General features: G+C 40.2%; 1 pseudogene; it reads right to left on the reverse strand.

The window, feature by feature from the left end:
* Positions 1-933: 933 nt before the first annotated feature.
* LOC134502478 (U4 spliceosomal RNA) lies at positions 934-1,002 on the reverse strand (annotated as a pseudogene).
* Between the last annotated feature and the right edge of the window lie 4,384 nt (positions 1,003-5,386).

Here is a 5,386-nt window from a genome sequence, read left to right on the forward strand (position 1 = left end):
AAAAATAGTTAAGTGCCTATTCAAGGCTTTCAATCCTTCACTATTGAAAAATAGTTAAGGATTGAAAGTAATTAAGAACAAATACCTGAATATACATAGAATGATGCTGTTACCTCAAGGTAAAAAATAAAAAAGATTTATGGAACTAAATATGAAGAACAACAACTCTCATTCATACGCATTACCTACCCACTACAGTGCAGAGGTGAGGCAATTCTTTGGATTAGGAGTCACAACTTTATAAATAACCATGATAATTTGCAGCAAATAATAGCCTGGGACATGGTGTCTGCAGGCTCCTACTTCTTTCATCAAAATGACAAAATCAGCATTGTGATGCTGTATCATAAGTTCTGCTTGTTTTGGATGTCTGTGCAACGTCACAGTGCGTGTACAAAGGGATGAGGCTTGCATCACTTGACACAACATTACTTTCATCAGACTGAAAGCATTTAACCCCATCCCTGTGAAGGCCACAGACCTGGGAAAAGTATGGGTATTCCTAGCTAACATTCCCTGGTTGGGAGCTGGCTGATCTCCCTGTATCTAAGCAGCTCATCAGACTTTAACTGATTTGGGGTTTTTTTTACCTCCTGGATGATTACTGAAGCCAGTCTGAGAAAAATCTTGATCACTTTAGTCAAACCCTGCTGATAAGTATTACACTGATTATATTTGCAAGGTTTTTATACAAATTATGCTTGCATAATTATATTTGTATAGTTTTTAATAGTTTTTATGGTTTTAATGTTTTTAATCTTTTTTGGTTATGGGTTTTATTCTAATTTTTTGTATTGTTTTTGTGTTTTTAACTTTGTAAGCCACCCACAGTCACATATGTGAGATGAGCAGCTGTATAAATTGAATGAATGAATGAATGAATGAATGAGCAGATTATTTAATAGTCTGGGAATGACAGATAAGATGGACCAGTGTTTCAATTAGCAATAATCGTGCCTCAGATAAACCTCATTGGCTACGATACTGCCACTGTGCAAAGTGTCCATCTGACATTCCTACAAACCCCTCCCGCCCCAAAACATACTATGATTGAAGAATGGATACATTGTTAGCTTTTGTATAGCTATTCTGTATTTACCTTAAGGAGCTTGGTCACAATTTATTTAGCTTATGATTGTCCAACAAATCCAGTAATTATTTCAGGAATAATGGAAAATTACAAAAGTTGTGATATGGGATTGATTTAGTAATAGTCAGATTCCCACCATAGTTTTCCTGGTATATAGAACTAGACCATCTTTAATCTCTAGTTTCCCTTGCAGGCAGTATCCAGCTATAATGTAATTCTACTAGAGCTGACTAGGAAACACCATTTATCTATCAAGATGTTCCTGTTTTTTTGTTAATGTTATTTTATCAAAATGACACGTTCTAATAAGATATTCTGACAAGCTGTATATACACTGTAATGCTGACTGAATGTCATGATATTTCAAGTTGTTTTTAATTATCAGTGCTATAGTCAGCAAGAAACAATGTAGGGCATCCAGCATATTCTTATAGATAAAAGCTGCAATGCATGTAAGTTTAGCTGCTAAACAATTCTTGCAAGTCTTTTGTTAAAGAAGTTTCTGGAGTAAAAAATTTCTGGAGATTGCTAGGTGATTTCTTATCTAGGCCCCAGGCTCCTTTTCCTTTTTATGTATCCTGGAAAAAAACACAAATCACTTTAATATTTGCTGCTACTACTTTTAGCCTCAGGAAAGAAAAAAAAAAATCTTATGTTTATATTTTCTAACCCTAAGCTGTATGTCACTGGTTATAGGACTAGGGATGGAACAAACAGAAACAGCACAAAAAAGGTTCAATAAAACGTAACTGTATTTGTAACAAAACAGAGAAAACAAATGATGGTTGTGTATGTTTATTTAATTATTGTTGCAAAATTTTATGTTGGAGTTCAGAAAGTGTGTAGGGTTGGTAAGACATGTTATAACCCACACTTAAAAAAGGGACCAGTTTCCTTTCTTTAACTCTCTATGTTTTTTTCCAACAAATTATTTCCCAGAGCTTGTTTCCTTCTAGTCTGTTCTCACACACCAAGGATATCATCTATGCTCATAAAATGAGTGAAAATATGCTGATTTTTGGTGTATTATTTGTCGTTTTCACAGTAATGATAATGTAGGCATGTAAGACCTGCTTTATTTATTTATTTGTTTGATTCATATAGCCGACTCTGGGTGGCATACAACAATTTAAAAATTGCAAAACAATCAAACCATATTTTTAAAAAGTATAAAACCAATATAATTAAATTAACAAAATCCACAGCCAGGGTTAAAAATAATCTATGCTCAGCATAACCACTGTATGGGCTCCACTCCACTTCCAGATACCCATGCCTGGTGGCACAGCCACATTTTTATGGCCTTGCAAAGAGCTAGTAGGGTTGGGGCAAACATGAACTCCAGGGCATGTTCCACAGGATGGGTGCCATGACAGAAAAGGCTCTCCTGGGTCCTGCTAGATGGCATTCTCTAGCAGATGGTACCTGAAGTGTGCCTCTCCTGCCAGACCTAATGGGACAGATACAGTAGATGTAATCAGGCAAAAGCAGTCTCTCTGGTGAAGGGGTTTATAGGTCATCCCCAGCACTATTAATTGAACCTAGGCACATACTGGCAACTGATGTAGTTCACAGAACAAAGATATAACATGAGCCCCATGGGGAATGCCTGTAACTGCCCATGCAGCTGCATTCTGTACCAGTTGAAGCTTCTATATGGTCTTTGAGGGCAGCCTCATGTATACTGCAGTAGTCCATATAGGAGATGACCAAGGCACGAGTGACTGTGGGGCACTTGTCTGCCAGTCCAGGAACAGACACAGCTGGTACACAAGACAAAGCTGTACAAAGACCCTCCTGGCCACAGCTGCCACCTGTTCTTTGGACAGTAGCCATGAGTCCAGAAGAACCCCCAAATTGCACACAGTTCTGTTTTGGGTAGTGCAACCCTATCCAGAACAAGCAATGGTAAGTCCTAGGATCCAGGAGGTCCCAAAACTCAAAGCCACTCAGTCTTGCTAGGGTTGAGCTAAAGTCTGTTCTTCCCCATTCAGACCCCCACAGCCTCCAAACACTAAGATAGGACTTCCACCGCATCACTTAATCAGCCTGGAGCTGAGATATAAAGCTGGGTATCATCAGCATGTCATACTGATGATACTTCACCCCATGACATTGAACTACCTTACCAGAGGCTTCATGTAAATGTTAAACAGGAGGGGATATAACACAGAGACCCTGCAGGACCCTGCAAAGCAGGGGTGGAGGATAGGACCTCTTCCCTCAAATCAACACTGGAAATTGCCCTGGAGGAACCAACACAATACAGTGCTGTCTATATCCAACCCTTGAAGCCAATCCAAAATGACTGTCAATGGTACCAAAAGCAACGGAGAGGTCAAGAAAAGCAAGGATGGATGCACTATCCCAATTCTGCTCCCGCCAGAGGTCATCCAAAAGCACAACCAATGTCATTTTGGTTCCATACCTGAGCCTGAAACCAGCCTGAAAAAGATCCAAATAATCTGCTTCATCCAGGATACTCTGAAGCTGTTGTATGATTACCTTACCAACAGTCTTCCCTAAAAAGAGAAGTTGAAGACTAGACAAATATTTTCCAATATGGTTGGGTCTAGCAATGGCTTCTTGAGGAGGGGGTGAAGCACCGCCTCTTTAAATGACAGAGGAACAACCCCCTCTCTCAAGGAAGAATTCACCACTGGCAAAACCCAACCATATCTAACAAGCCTAAGCCAACCAGGAGGGACATGGGTCTAATACACAGGTGGCTGAGCTCACAGTTAGGAGAACCCTGTCCACTTCATCAGGTAAAACAGGTTCAAACTCTTTCCAGGTAACTGAGCAAAACAGTACCCCAGACATTGCCCAGGATCTGTCTCAAGGCTGGAGTCTAATTGGGAGCAGATCTAAGAGATTTTGTCTGACAGATGCCCTACATTCTTTTGAATGGCCTTGCAGGTGAACTTCTAAGCCTGCTGTACCCAAGAGAGCCCTACTCACCTTAAACAAGGCCACTGGACGCAACAAGAGCAGAGAAATATTGATGTTTCTTTGCTCTTATTACCACAGTGTAGGCCTTAATAGCAGTTCCAACTCACGTTTGGTTGGTTTCACTACTTGTAGTCCTCCAGCAGTGCTCTAGGTGCCTCTTCTCATGTTTCATCTCCATCACTCCTTCCATAAACCATGGGGAGTGATGAGATCCATGGGAGGAGAGGGGCTGCATGGGTGCAATCTGATCCAATGCCTCCCCCCTCTAGTTCCAGGTGGCAACCAAGGCCCTGGTTAGACTGTGCAGCAGACAATCAGGTACATCCCCAAACTCCCTCTGAACACATCACAGTCCATTAGTCACCTGGGGAGGACTGATCAAAGGGTCCAGCCTCCCTGTGGCAAGAGGCAGTGCAAGAGAACTCACTGATTACCAGTGCTCTGATTATGACGGGAGCAAATATGATGAAAATAAATACATAAATAAGGTGTACCCAAATTATACTGCTTCCTGCTGCTGTCAATGCATTCAGCAATTATTCTGTCTGCTACTTTCCTATTTCTGCACTTCTTTTTTCTCAGGTATATGAATGTTTACTTACAGTATATGAGAGATTATGCTGGGACTGAGAAAGAAAGAGGAGTATCACTAGGCCAAATAATCAGGGAGAGGCTGTTGTTGGTTTATCAAAGAAACAGATTCTTACGCTGTCAGTACAAGCAGCTGGAAGAAAGAAATTCAGAAACTTCAAAGGGATCCTATCTTATTGAACTCAGTAAAAAGCAAAGGACTGGATTCCTATATCAGGTCTCAAGCTTTTGGTTTAACCCTTAATTCTTGGCATTAAAACTCATATAAAATCAGTTTGAGTCTGTTTTACTTGATCATGCTGTGCTGTTAAGGGGTTTGACACCTTTCTTCCAATCTACAACTTTGTTATAATCTATTTTTCCGTGAACTAACTTTTGAAGTAGCTGATTATTGGCTCTTATTAACCTTTTAAGACAATCAAGTATCAGTGCTCACTCAGTCTTTGTTTTGTAGGGCATCTTCCCACTGGATAAAAAATATGTAATTCTTTCAGTTCAATTAATTTATGTTTTTGTATAATGTATAAATGACTAAGCATAATCTTTCTCTAATTGATACTTAAATTAAACTGATCATATGTGTCACCTAACAACAGGCTTCAGCTGAACCCTGGTAAGATGGAGTGGCTGTGGGTTGGGGGTTCCTGAGAATCCGGGAATTTGCCATCTTTGGCTCTGGATGGGATTGCACTGCCTCAGACAGACACTGTGCAGAACTTGGGTGTTCTGGACTCACAACTCCTGCTCGAAGAG

The sequence above is a fragment of the Candoia aspera genome, chromosome 8 (genome assembly GCF_035149785.1).
Source record: "Candoia aspera isolate rCanAsp1 chromosome 8, rCanAsp1.hap2, whole genome shotgun sequence".
In the NCBI taxonomy this organism is placed as follows: domain Eukaryota; kingdom Metazoa; phylum Chordata; class Lepidosauria; order Squamata; family Boidae; genus Candoia; species Candoia aspera.